This window comes from Felis catus, unplaced genomic scaffold (assembly GCF_018350175.1).
Source record: "Felis catus isolate Fca126 unplaced genomic scaffold, F.catus_Fca126_mat1.0 Un_scaffold_60, whole genome shotgun sequence".
In the NCBI taxonomy this organism is placed as follows: Eukaryota; Metazoa; Chordata; class Mammalia; order Carnivora; family Felidae; genus Felis; species Felis catus.
Window position 1 is genome coordinate 20224 of NW_025408543.1, and position 14882 is coordinate 35105.

General features: G+C 43.7%; 2 long non-coding RNA genes across 4 annotated transcripts in view; one reads left to right on the top strand and one right to left on the bottom strand.

The window, feature by feature from the left end:
• The window catches only part of LOC111559414, a 36634-nt gene that overhangs the window by 10573 nt on the left and 11179 nt on the right, over window positions 1-14882 (bottom strand). The window lies entirely within an intron of this gene.
• On the top strand, window positions 53-8436 carry LOC123383714. Of its 3 annotated transcripts, XR_006593728.1 has the most exons (9): window positions 53-186; window positions 1099-1159; window positions 1267-1302; window positions 1384-1450; window positions 1573-1668; window positions 4312-4465; window positions 5036-5118; window positions 6632-6799; window positions 8270-8436. It is a non-coding gene; the product is annotated as an uncharacterized LOC123383714 (long non-coding RNA). The 3 variants fall into 3 exon arrangements; XR_006593729.1 differs by lacking the exon at window positions 1384-1450 and having other exon boundaries at window positions 54-186; XR_006593730.1 differs by lacking the exons at window positions 1099-1159; window positions 1384-1450 and having other exon boundaries at window positions 55-186.

The following is a 14882-nucleotide window of genomic DNA, read 5'->3' on the forward strand; positions in this document are numbered from 1 at the left end:
TGTTGTCTGTGCATTTATGGGAGAGGTGGGGGAAGGGATATTTGCATAGGCCTTCAAGAGTGCTGCGAGGTAAAAAGGGGGAGCTTCTGAACCTTGGTCCTGACTGTGTATATATCTTTCCCATCTTAGGAAGCTGAAAATGACACTGAGAACTGGCGGCAAAGAAGAATCAGCTGGCAGCTGCAAGTAAGATTTGAAAATAGCCACAGAAGGGGTGCCTGGGTGGCTCAGTCATTTAAGCGTCCCAACTTCAGCTCAGGTCATAATTTCACAGTCCATGAGTTTGAACCCCGCATCAGGCTCTGTGCTGACAGGTCAGAGCCTGGAGCCTGCTTCGGATTCTGTTACCTCTCTCTCTGTCCCTCCCCCGCTCATGCGTGTGCTCACTCTGTCTCAAAAATAAATAAACATTAAAAAAAAAAAAGAAAATAGCTACAGAAAAAATAAGTACAAGTGAGTTCAGCTACTAATTACCAGCAGCTCATGAAACCTCTGTTCATTTTTTTGTTTTTAATCTTTTTGCAATGTTTAAAGTCAACATATGCATAGAGTATTAACAGATAAAAAAGGTAAGTTTTAGAAAGAACAAAACAATTAATTTTCTAAACATTTGTGGATCTCAAGTAATGGCCAGACTCTGTGGAAACTTTGTCTATGCCAACATTCCTCGGGGGTGGTGTCAATTGTCATAATCTATAGGAGAGTAGTGTGTCGTATGATGAATCATACCCATCAACACGGTAGTGCCATTTCATGGTCCTCATCTTTGCAACCCTGGGAAACATGGTGAGGATATAAGTTAAAGAAGAATAGAGCTTTATGATAAAAGACATTTGTCACATGATGAGTTAGGGAAAGATTGAAAATGGGAAGGAATTCTATGAACTCTGAACCCTATGGGCATGGAATAATGAGTAAGGAAAGGATGTAACAATAGCTTTGATCCTACTGTACATTTATAATCATGTGAAAAGTGTTTCATGTGTAAGAATAAATTGTGTCAGGGGACAGATATGAGGTTGATGGGAACGTGGGCAGATTATTTAAAATCATACCCAATATTGGGCCTTACCTGACAAAAGCAATTATAACTCATAGGCAACAAATTGAACAAACACGGGAACGGCTGCAGCAGGCAGAGCTCACCTTTAGACACCAGGTAACCTGAGTTCTTCCTGACATACTGAACCCTTAGCACCTCATGCGGGTGAGTTTAGTGACCCTTGGAATCCCTAAACACAGGCTTTTCATTGTTGGCTTTTTCAGATCGCAGTTCATAAGAAGAATGCTCAGGACAACTAGGTAAGTGTTTTCTTGTTTCCTCCTCTTTCTTTGGTGCACAGTCTGGCACGACTGAAGGTGGATGTGTCTTTTCTCCCCCAGCTCAAGACTCAGATCTGGGACAGGGAGATGGCGGAGCAGGGCAGGGAGGTCCTTACTTGAAATACAGGTGTGGTCATTTGACTTGCGTTTTTATGGGTGTTTCCAGGGATGACACCCGCACTGTTTGTTGTCTAGTAGACGACATGGTGTTGCAACTCTTATAGAAGTCCATTATTTTTCTGTATCCAGGACTGGAAGGGATGGAAGCAAAGAGGCTGCCTGAGGGATACACGAGGCAGAAACCAATGGCTGCAAGACCAGAGACGCAGAATCCTCCAAGGAGAGGTAAGGAGCACGTTGTGATGTGCCGCAGTCTAATTTCTGCTGTGCAGCCTGTTTCCTGTGGATGATCATCGTGTGGTCTGGAAAGAATCACAAGCACTAAGGACAGCAGGTGGCCTGAAGGGGTGACAGAAGAGTGTTCTCTGGTGCCGCAGGCAGTGAGGCACTTGTCCCTGTGACTGGTGGAGCTCATGCCCCTCCTCTGACTGTGACCCTCCCACCTCCTCTAGCATCCCCCTGTCTGAAGAGCCTGGAAAGGATGACAGGACATGGGCCTCATCCTTCTTCCCACCCAGACTCAATGTGAAGACTTTACTTTATTTGAGGACAAGGTCATTTGTTCACTATTTTAAACAGTCTTTATTTTTGTTTTTGGGAACTGTAGCCCTACATCCCTCAATTCAGGTTCCATAGAGCTTAGCTTAGTCCTCTGATGTTATCAATGCAACTCTTCAGCTTCACTGCTAAATTCTCATAGTTTTCCTTTTCTCAATAGTGTAAAATTAGTCTTTTGTTATATAATAACTGCTCTCATGTGGAAGGCAGCTTGTAGATAAGCTGAGAGATTGAAAAATTTGCCTGAAGTCTGAAGAAATGCACCCTTCTTGAGGATTCATTGAGGATATACACCAAACCAGTATTCTCAATTTTATTCTTTTTTTTTAAGTTTATTTCTTTTGAGAGAGGCAGAGACAGAATGCCAAGCAGGCTCCACACTGTCAGTGAGGAATCCAACGCTGGGGTTGAATTCACAAGCTATGAGATCGTGACCTGAGCCAAAATCAAGAGTCGGATGCTGAATCCAAGCATCCTCATGTTTATTCTTGATCTGTAATGAAATCGTGATTTCCCATGACGTATACTGAGAAACCTCTGTTTTACTGATGAATTCTAAATGCTAGTTGTGCCTGACCTGTCCACAGTTATTTAATTATGAAACAACATGAACTAGGGCACTGTGAGGGGGATGGTTCTCCCCCTTATCCTCGGGGGTCACCTGAGGCATGTGGGATACCCTCTGCCTCTGGTCAGGGACCTGAGTGTAGGGAAAAGTTTAAGATATTTGAGGAATGAGATGAGGAATTGTTTTCACTCCACCCAGTCCTCTGAAAGCAGAATAAACCTCTGTCCCTTCTAGGGTCTTTAGTAGATCGAGAAACTGCTGAAACCTCTGTGAGTTACAGCAGCTCTGACTGTACCAAGAATGCAGATAAGGACAAGGTAAATGCTGGGGCCGTTCTCAGTTGTAACTCTTTGGGGAAACCCTCATTTTATGTACAGCACGCTCTCCCAGCCTTGTCTCGCTTTGCATGTTGTGTGATATGTCTGTTTGTTCTTTGTTTTCCAAACGCACACCCATAACCCAGGAGCCCACAGGCTTCTCAATTTTTAGTCTGTCAGCTTTCTGTGGTAAGTGTAGAAGCCAAAAGTTCTTAGAGACGGAGTACCTTAAGGTTTTTCCGTGAGTTTCAGGAAATAACGAGAGGAGGATGACCTGACACTCCAAACAAAAGTCTCCTTGGCTGGGTGACCCCTTCCAGACCTCACCTCTGTGGTGACAGTGTGGCTGCTGTGTCTTCCTTTCTTGACTCTGGCTAGGAGATGAACCTGTTAAAAATGACATCATGACTCCAACTTTACATTTTGTGCCCTGTGCCATTTAGAGTGGTCTTAAAGTCAATGTCATCACTCATCACCTTTCCGTCTTTGTTGGTAAATGAGTTGTCTGGAATCCTTCCAGCTATACCTTAGGTAAAAATAGTTTGAACACTGTGTCCTTCAATTGTGTTTATATGAGCAGTTTCTGATTGTATCCCCAGTCACTGTTAGAGCTGATACAGTCTCATGACACATACCAGGAGTTTTATACCAAAACACTTGCATGAAATCTATTATGTGAATTTGTACCTCTTTTTTTCTGTTGCACATAATTACTCTGTGTCCTGTAGTATGCTTACAGTCAGAATTCCCTATGCATTAAGATGAACACATCTGAGCTTTGTAGACATAAACTACAAGTAACTTGTTCCTCACAGAAGACTCTCATTCCCCTGCAAGATTCCAGGCATCCTCCACTCCCCAGAGGTCTCAGAGGCCTTTGACAGCACTTCAAGAAGGAAGGCTCCTTTCTCAGGGAGAGGAGCAGAGGAGGTAAAGTGAGGGTCCAGTTGCAGAACTTTTTGCCAGGAGTGGCTGTGATTCCATGAGCAGAATATGAGCCATTTATTCCCACTCATTTTGTGTGTGTGTGTTCTTAATATACCAAAAGCAGAGCATCTGGAGTCACCATAGAGGAGGGATGCAGGATGAACCTGGACATCGATGGCTGCCTGTCTGGAGAATGCTACTTCATTAGTCTGTAATTACTTCTGTTAACCCTCTAGGACAGGCCCCTTGCCATTTTACTTCTGCAGACATGGGCAGTGATGTGTGGTTACAGTAGGTTAACCTCTTGCATCTACTACCCCAAGCTGTAGGTGGTATCCAGTGGCAGGGACAGAGTTTTCAGGTACTGATGCTACTCTCTTGGATCCTGGTGGCAGAGAAGGTGGCAGGTGCTGACACATTCTTCTGTGGGTTACAGCTGCTTTTGGTATTGGTTCTTTTGTCTGGCATATGAATGTAGCTGTCACTTCTGTTCTGCAGGGCAGTCTGGATCCTGGGGACCTCCTCCGTTAACTGGAAGATTCTGCATGCCCTACCCTAGACGTGCTCCGCCCCCATGGACTATTAGGCACATCCACCTCCTGAACCTTGGTGGCCCTGGGGCCACCCCGAACCCCTCCATCTGCAACACTTGGTAAGATGATCTGAGCATTAGGAGTTGACTTGTAAAACACACTCACCTTGTCTTTGTTGCTGTTAGATCTTGGGCCAAGGTGCAGAGGTGGTACCACAGACCATTGTGATGCAAGGGGAATGCATCTGCTGACATTACAGCATTCCTCAAGTTTCTCAGGATGTGTTGGTACAGGCGTCTCTTGTGGAGAAGGAATGGGGCCATATGCAGAAAAGCAGACATAGTGCTTCAGCAGAAATGCTCTGTACACAGTCCACGTGCTGGGGTCTGTGAGGCATGAGGCACAATGTAACGTATATCCATCTAGTTGTACCCCTAGCCATCCATAGTTGTTCGATGAGTGATGACTCCTAAAAGCCCTGATTCAGATGTATTCTTCATCAAGTTATAAGGGATCATTCTTCAAGTTCTTCTTGGGGATCAACTGAGGCATATGGGACACCCTCTGCATGTGATTTGCAATCTGACTGGGGCAAAGAGTTTAAGTTGTCAGAAGAATGAGGGGAGGGTTTTTTGTTTTTGATCTCCAAACAGTCTACTCAAATCAGAATAAACCTCCATCCCTTCTAGGGCTTTTTGTAGGTCCAGAAGCAGGTGTCACACTCAAGAGTGACATCAACACTGGTTCTGCCAAAACTGCCAAGAAGCACAAGGTAAATGCTGAGGCCATTTTCAGTTCTAAGTCTTTACGGACAGCCACATCTTTCTGTACAGCACACTCTCCTGCCATTGTCTCTGGTTTGTGTGTTGTATGGTATGTCTGCTGTTTTTGTTTTTGTTTTTTTTTCCAAATGCAAAAACCTTTACCCCTGAGTCTACAGGCTTCCCTGTTTTCTACCTGGCATCTCTTTGTGGTAACTTTAGAAGCTAAGCGTGCTTAAGGGTGAGGACCATAGGGATTTTCCAATGTGTTCCTGGAATAAATCAAGGAGGATGACACCACACTCCACTTGGAAGTCTCCTACCTTGCCTCATTCTTTCTGGATCTCCTCAATGTGGAATCATTGCTCTTGCTCTTTCTTCCTCTCGAGGGTTTTAACGTGTTCAGAAAAACCTGTGGGTATCCTTACAATTTGAAAATGCAAACTGCTTTCACTCCAACTTATATTTTTGTATGTGTCATTTAGAATGGTCTTAGACAAAATAAATTTTATACCCATCAGCATTTTGGTAAACATGCTGTCCAGAATCCCTTCAAGTGTGCCCTGGGCATAAATACTCTGACCTATAAGAGGTGGCATACTTGTCATAGAAAACATGCACTGAAACTTAAGTTGTGAAGAGAAAAAAATTACCTGTATGGCAAGTCCCCACCGTGTCCTTCACTTGTGTTCACATGAGCATGTTCTCTCGTGTCCTGTGTCACAGGTACAGCTAAAACATGGAAACTTACACCAGAAATCAAAATGCATTTGTGTTAATTTTGTATTTTAGAATTTCAGCTCACTTTTCCAGAGGACATAGTTACCCTGCAAAATATACTGTACTTAAGCTGAGAAGTACCTCTGAATTAAAATAAATTAGCTGAACCCAACTAACATGTATAGGTTACCTGTTTCTCTAAGAGCATGCTTTCCCAGGTCCTCTGCATGACCTCAGGATCCCCATCTCCCCATGGGTCTCTGTGCCCATGGATAGCACTTCCAGAGAGGAGGAGACCCCATTGTCAGGACAGTAGATTGGGCACAGGCAGGGGCTTAGAGTCAGAGCTTTGAGCCACGATGGCTATGATTCCATGTGTGGAGACTGGGATTGTCATTCCTTCTCATTCTGTAGTTCTTCACATACACAATAAGCAGCCTCTGTGGTGGAGGGGGACGAAGGGTGGAGGGTGATCCTGGACATAGATGCCTTCCTATCTGGAATATGCTACTTTGTTAATTTGGTATTCAGTCTATAAATCTTCTAGGAAAAGAGCCCTTGATGTTTCTACATTTCCAGACATGTGGAGACACTAGTTTATCCCAATAACATCCATTCCCCACTCCAAAGCTGTAAGTGGAACCCAAAGTATGGGTAGACATTTTGGCGCTGATGTTGCCATCTTGGAACCTGGTGGTGGGGAAGCTAGTAGGATATGAGCACTACTTCTTTGGGCTTCCGCTTTTTGCTGGTGTTCGTGCTCTGTTCTGTCCTATGAACATACCTCTCATTTCTTTTCCACAGGCTATTATGTATGTAAGAGGGCCTGGTCCTTTCCCAGGATCGCCTTGCAGTCTGTACCCCAGCACCACCCTTCACCACCAGTCATGGGCTGTAGGCCACATTCCCCTCCTCCACCAGCTCCTCCACCTATTCTATTTGTTAAGATGACCTGAATTGGATGAGTGGCTGGTAAAGTATATTCATCTTCACGATTGACTTTGTGGCAATGATGTAGAGATGGTTGTGAGTCTTGGAAATCCAACTATAATCTACCTGAGGACACTGTAGCATATCTCAAGTTTCTCAGGACATACATACAATAGGCAGTGTCATTTCCCTGTAATACGGTGAGCTATATGTTTTTCTTGTCAAAATGAAAGAGGATTTTTTATACAAAAGCAGACGTATCAGCAGTACTGGTGCTTATTTTGGAGACACAATGTTTTGGGTTCTGTAAAGAATGAGGCGCACCCCTAACTTTTAGAGCATCAGGTGTCCTGTGTGAAAGAGGGACATGCATTAAATGATGCGAACCTTGTGATCACCATAATGGAAGCACCACTGAAGGATCCAGTGCAAAAACGGGGAAACCTTGAATCATATAGAAATAGAAGGGAAGTTGAGGACAGTAAGAGTTTGAGGAGGTGCAGAGGGGAGGGTGTTGGGGTCAGTGAGATGCAGTTGGAGGTCATTCCTGGCCACAGCCTGAGCAGGGAGTGTGAGGTCCACACAGAGCTGCTATGTGGGATCACTCTCAGTGCACAATACAGTGTTCATCTCCAAAATGTCAGTGTGTTGCCAAAGTGCACGCAGGTAATCATCTAAAAAGATTGTTGTCTCCCTGGATTTTCCTGAAGGTTCTGGATATTCCCAAGAGATATGGGGAATTTAACTTGGCCTTATGAAAATTTTTGTATGCCCAAGTTCATATCCCTCCATGAGACTAAAAGTGGAGACAAGATCTAGATCAGCTGAGTGCCTGCATTGGCCTTCAGCACGGGTCAACCTACAATTCAGGGTTGGCCAGAAGCCATCCCCGCTGGACCCCTGTCATCACCATGACTACAGCTTTGCATCTCCTCAAACTTCTCTCACAATATCCTGAGGCTTTGCCTGTGTTCCTGCTGTCTCAGTCCTAATACCAGTTCTCAGTGGGACCTACACAGAGCCTCAGCTGTGTTATCTGTGAAAACAGGGGTAATATTTGTTTCTAAGAACAAGAGAAAAAGAAGACATTCAGTGCATAAAGCATCTGCAAAATCTCTGGGAAGTGTCCCCTCACGCGTCTTACAGTTTCAATTAAGATATCTCCACACAGTGATCCTCCAAAAAAGATGGTCATGGAAGTTCATTAAACTAGGACTATTAACAACTCAGCCCAGGGAGTGGGAATCACTATTTTAAACAATAAGACATGGTCTCTCATTTTTCTATTAAAATTCAGGCCCTGCCACACAAAGAAAGAAAAGATAATTATGAGAATGTGTACCTTTAGAGATCTAGATCTGAAGACAATCATTTTCCATTACATATAATCTTACAGATGCAGCCACACACTACAGTGTTCATCTGAGGCCACAGATAAACTACAGAAGACAGAATGCATATAGAAAAATATAAGATCAGAGGGAAATAAACCAAAATCTCTTTGCCTTATAGGACAACCACTTTGAAATTTGAAGAGGACTGTGCATGGTAACAGACTATGGTGATTATATATACATTTGGAGAATGTATCAGATCTACCTGAATGCTTTCCCTGCCCATCATGTCACCTACACTTTGTCCTTCCTACTGTCCCCTAATCCACCTTTCACCATTCTGTCTCTGTGTCAGCGTCTGCTTCTAGGACCATCTACTCTCACTCCCCATCGAGTGCACACAGTGGGGTTCCTGTACACACAGGTAACAAACTGGCAGAAATGGTGATGATAGAGGATAGAAGCAAGATCACCCTTTGTGCAGGGAGCCTGAGGGAGTTTTCCAGGGTGATGGGAACTTCCTATATCTAGATTGTTGAGGTGCTTATGCTAATTTATTTTAGAAATATTCACTGACTCCCTGGTGCCTCGGGGTCAGATAGGTATCTGTCCTAGGAAATGGCTGAGTTCTAATGGTGGGGAAGGATGAGGGACCAGCAGTGACCTTGGGAGAGGAGTGAGGAGGCCACACATGGAGTCAGACCCTCGCCCAGAATGCCAGGTCTCCACAGACTACACCACGTGTAGGAGGGCTCTGAGGAGCAAAGATTTCTTGATCTGACCCATGAACTACCTAATCCTCTTGCAGTTTCCTCACTGAGGGATGGACAGGGCAGAGACCAGCAGCTGGAGGACACCCTGATCACGGCTGGATTGGAGCAGTGGGCCTGGGGGATTGAGTCTGAGAAAGGGACAGGCAGAAGGTAGCGACAGGGGGGGGGTTGAGAGACAAAGGGAAGAAAAGAGAAGGGACTCTTGTCTGTTGACTTCACCTACATTTCTGTGTGACCAAAAGGAGACTCTTGTCTCCAAGGGTAGGGAAGAGGGCCGGCAAAAAGAGTGACATTCTCAGCTCAAGAGTCCAGGATGTCTGCCTTGCTCTTGAGTACCTAACACAGGAAGCGCATACTTTTTGTCATGATTGGAACTGTGGCTCGTACCATTTAGTGAAAATCAATCCAATTATGAATCCCTCAACATTAAAGTACTGCAACAAAATTAAGTGAACAGACTGAAAGATACAACACAGGATAAAGTCCAAGGGGAGACTGACCGCAATATTTACAGGAATACAGTCTATCAGAAAAGGAGGTAGGTACCCCAGTGCAGGCATTCAGACACCTGGGCAATATCTGAAAACGTAAAAAAAAAAAAAAATTTAGTCCTTACTTCAAAAGCAGCATAAGTGCTAGACACAAAGGGATCATGATTTAAGGTTTAGAGAGAAACCATATGATTTCATGGTGCTGTATCCATGAGATCAAGTCTCATCAAATTATACCCTTTAACTTGAGGCTATTTGTTATATGTAAATTATACCTCATTAAAGAGAGTTTCAAAACATAAAATCCTAGAAGAAAATGTGGGAACGTTCCTTTCTAATCCTGAAGTGCATGGGTGATAAGACATTTAAAAAAATTAATAATAGAGTAAGAGGACCCTGAGCTCACCCTGTCCCATGTGTTCAACTACATAACATCCACATCCAAGTCCATGAACCAGAGAGCAATCCAAAGACTGGAAGAACAAACCCCACACCTAAATAGAAGCTTCATCAGAAAGGTTAGGAAGGTCAGAAAGGTGGAGGCTGGCTGCCTGCAGAGAAGACAGAGAAAGTGAGCCCTCACAACAGGGAGCTGACACAGATCCCCAGAACATTTGGCTGTAAAACCCAGAGGGGCTGAATTCCCTTGAGTTTGGTTCCTGGAGCTTTGGAGGTCAGCTGACCTGGCACTGGGTGATCTAGGAGGATGAGTGTAACCAGGTCCCTACCTGTGTAGAGAGGCAATGTACACATGGCATTTTACACAATGCCAAGGCAACAGGAGGCAGATCTGTTCATGCTGACTTCTGAGTGGTTGGGGGACTTTTCCAAAAATGAGGGAGCTCACAGGCACCATTTTTAACCCCAACCCCCACCCCCAGGTTAAGCACAGAGGCACCTACCAGGAATTGGACCTGCAAAGACACTTGCTACCTAACATGCTAGCTGTGTGCCAGTCCCAAGAGTTCTCTAGGGGACTCGCCCACTCAAAGCCTGCTGGCCTCGGGGCAAACTTTTTTAAAACCGCATGGGCACCCTGTCAGGCCAGCTGTAGGCAAAGCTGCCACTGCACACATCTGCACCGTACCCAGCTGTGCACCCCACCCAGCTGTGCACCCCCAGCTACCCTTATCTGTCTCACACAGCCACATGTCCCCAAACACCAAAGCACAGCTACAGATTTGTCAACAGAATCTTGGCAAGCCAGAAGGAAGTGACATGACGTATTCAAAGTGCCGAATGGAAAAATCACCAGCCAAGAATACTCTATCCAGGGGCGCCTGGGTGGCGCAGTCGGTTAAGCGTCCGACTTCAGCCAGGTCACGATCTCGCGGTCCGTGAGTTCGAGCCCCGCATCAGGCTCTGGGCTGATGGCTCGGAGCCTGGAGCCTGTTTCCGATTCTGTGTCTCCCTCTCTCTCTCTGCCCCTCCCCCGTTCATGCTCTGTCTCTCTCTGTCCCAAAAATAAATAAACGTTGAAAAAAAAATTAAAAAAAAAAAAAGAATACTCTATCCAGCAAGGCTATCATTCAGAATAGAAGGAGACATATAGTTTCCCAAACAAAAACTAAAGGAGTTTGTACCACTAACTCAGTCCAGCAAAAAATACTAAGCTGCAAGGTGGTTCCATATTAACAAATCAATCACTGTGATGCATTACATCACTGGGAGAAAGGATAAGAACTCTATGATCAGGGCTACTGGGTGGCTCATTCCTTGAAGCGTCTGACATTGGTTCAAGTCATGACTATATGGTTCATGATTCAAGCCCTGCGTTGGGCTCTCTGCTGACAGCTCAGAGCCTGGAGCCTGCTTCAAATTCTGTGTCTCCCTCTCTCTCTGCCCCTACCCCTTTCACATTCTGTCTCTTTCAAAAATGAATAAACATTTCAAAAGAAATACAGTCACATGAATACATGCAGAAAAAAGCATTTGACAAAATACAACATCCATTCATGATTATAACCCCCTAAAGTAGGTATACAGGGAACATACAGCAATGTAATAAAGGTTATCTATGAAAACCCCATAGTTAACATCATCCTTAGTGGGGAAAATCTGAGAGCTTTTCCTGTAAGGTCAGGAAGAAGACAAGGATGTTTACTGTCACCATTTTTCATAAACATAGTACTGGAAGTCCAAGCCACAGCCAGCAGACAAAACAAAACAAATCCAAATCTGGAAGAAGTGAAACTTTCACACTTTGCAGATTACATGACACTATATATAAAAAACCCCAAAGAGTCCAGTCAATAACTGCTAGAACGGATAAATGAATTCAGCAATGTCACAGGATACAAAATCATTGTCAGAAATCTGTTGCATTTCTAAACAATACTGAAGCAGTAGAAAGAGAAATTAAGAAAACAGTCCCGTTTATAGTTGCACACCAAATAATAAGATATCTATGAATAAATCTAACCAAAGTGGTGAGCGACCTATACTCTGAAAACTATAAAACAATGATGAAAATATTCAGGATGACACAAAGAAATGGAAGGACATTCCATGCTCATGGATCAGAAATACAAATATTGTGAAAATGTCTATACTTCCCAAAGCAATTGACACAATTAATGAAATCTCCATCAAAATACCCAACAGCATTTTTCACAGAACTAGAACAGTCCTAAAATGTGTATGGAACCACAAAAGATCCCAATCCTCAGAGTAAACATCCTTTATGTGAAGTGGTAATTACGGATGGCACTATGCCTCTGGATCTACACCAAAACACATTAACTCTGGCCTAAGCATATGAACAAACATTAGACATATCCCAACCAAGGATCATTCTACAAAATACATGCTACAAATGTACCCTCAAAACTTTGCAGATTATGAAAAACATGGAAAATCTAAAAATCGTCATGACCAGGTGGAGCCTAAGGAGACAGGATGACTGAATGTAATGTGCCAGCATAGATGAGTCTGGAGCAGGAGAGGTTAAAACCAAAGAAGTCTGAGGAAACATATACTTTAGTTAACACTACCATATCTCTTTGGGATATTGATTGTGATCATGTACCAACTCATATGACATCAATAGAAAACAGTCTGATGTATGTGGAGATTCAGTATTTCTCCTCAATTTTCTTTTCTAAATAGAAACCCTCATGAAAGAAAAGATTATTAGTAATCATGGTTTCATTTTTTCAAAATATATAACTAGTGCTAGTATTAGTTACTAGTGATTGACATGTACCTATTCTTGTACTTACTATTGTTAAATTCAAATAATAGCATTCATGGTACAGAAAACCAAATGCACAATGACATATAATTCATAGCAACATCTACTTTACATATTTAAGATAATACCGTATGTACATACCACTTTATTCTGTGGTATGTAAATTAAGTGATTTTCTGATCTTGAACGAGCATGTCATTGAATGGCTTTCCATAAAGGTGGTTATCCTAGATAATGAATGATACTCAGATTTTACAGGATGTACTTCACATCATGCCTGAACATTGTCAAAAAAAAAAAAAAAAGTACACACGGCCAGATGGATCATTGTGACTGGCTCACTTATGGTAAAGAATCCTTGCTTTGATATTTTCATGCATATTTTTAGCAGGAATACAAGAGAATCAAATATTTCCAAATCAAAGAGATATTCAAAGACTGGAAGAATGATAGGGAGTTCAAGGGGTTTCAGAAGGAAAAGATGTGACCATGAAGTGGCAGTCACAGGCAAGCAGCTTTCTCTGGGCCACTTTGACACATTTGCACGAGGATAAGTGACTTGCCAAAGGGTAAGACCCAGAAGTACAAGAGGGAAAGACAACACTTTAGGAAGAGGTGACTTGGAAAGAGTGCTTCTGTGCCTAAGTGATGGCTCAGCAACCTGGCTGGGGGCCCTTGGGTCAAGGATTTCAAAAGTCCATCAGTAACTTAGACTCACAAAGATCTTAGTAACATAGATCAAAGTAACTGAGAGCCACAAAGATCTTAGAGCCACAGAGTTGATCTTCATCTATGATTAGGAGATGGTCATAGTTTCACAGGATATGAAAAGAAGGGCCAGCAGTAGATGGCTAAAATATTATTTAGGGCTATGTTTCTAATAAAAAATGGATGTGTAGAAGTTTGGGTTTGGAATGTTAAGAAAAATTACAGGCCCATCATGGAGTTACTTACTAACTTAAGGCCCCATGTCACCAAACCTAGTTTCATTCCTGCAGGAATGTAACCTTTAACCAGTTAACAAACAATTTCCTAGTCAGTACTGGAAATTTAACTGATAGACCCCTGCCATTCCCCTCAGGGAGGAAATCTTGCCTAAATAAGGTATTCCATGCCACTAATTTTTTTAAGTTTATTATTTTGAGAGAGAGAGAGAGCACATGCAAGGAGGGGCAGGAAGAGGGGGAGAGAGAGAATCCCACGACCACGAGGTCACGATCTGAGCCAGGATCAAGAGTCAGACACTTCACCAAGCCATGCTGGCACCCGAGAACGTGGAGTTTCAAAGGTTAGCAGGCATGGCTGGGATACAGCCCTGAGGAAACTGGCATACTCCTGAAGAGAAGGGAGCAAACTACTTGCAGGCAGATGGCATGGAAACAGTGATCTGTACAACACCAGGTGCACACAGTGGGGAGATTATACACTCATCTTGGAGAGCATCCCTGTGAGTCAGTGTTCACAATGAGGAGACAAAGGAGCTGGTACAGAGGAGCTGTGTGACGCCATTTCCCTGCTCTGCGCCCCTCCCCCCCCCCATCAGCATAAACACAGAGCCACCTGCTGGAAACAAGGCAATTTCCACACTGGCTGCCTAACCCGCTTAGACCAAGCCCCACCTCGCTGTCAAGCTTGCCTCAGTCCCAATGGAGCTGGCCCCTTCCCTAGAAGACCAGCAGAAACCCCTGAACACACCACCTCTCTTGAACAGAGTTGTGCAGGGTTTCACTTCCAGTGGCAGTCGTTTCAAGTCTCGTTTAACAAGCAGATCGGATCAGACCTAGATAAAACTCACCACATTCTGGCCAAGGACCATACATTGCCCATACAACGGGCCTGAAGGATAGTGCAGCCAGAACACAAAACAGTGCATGAAACACACACCACAGACACTCCCTGATATGCCAGGCCCTGGACACTAGATGACCTCCTCTTCATAAAGCCATTCATCTCACGGGCAGGTAACATAATGAGCTTTTGTAACACAGAGAAGGCAAATACTCAGCCAAAATGCCAAGACAAGAGGAATGCATCCCAAGTGAAAACAACAACAACAACAACAACAACAACAACAACAACAACATAAGGTCATGGCCAGAAAAATGGAAGGAACACTTCCAAACTCATTCTATGAGGCCAGCATGGCCTTGAGTCCAAACTGGACAAAGACCTCACTATAAAGGAAAACTACAGACCAATTTCCCTGATGAACCTGGATGCAAAAATTCTCAACAAAATTTTGCAAACCGGATCCAACAACACATAAAAAGAATTATTCACCACAATGAAGTGGGGTTTGTTCCTGGGATGCACAACTCATTCAATATCTGCAAA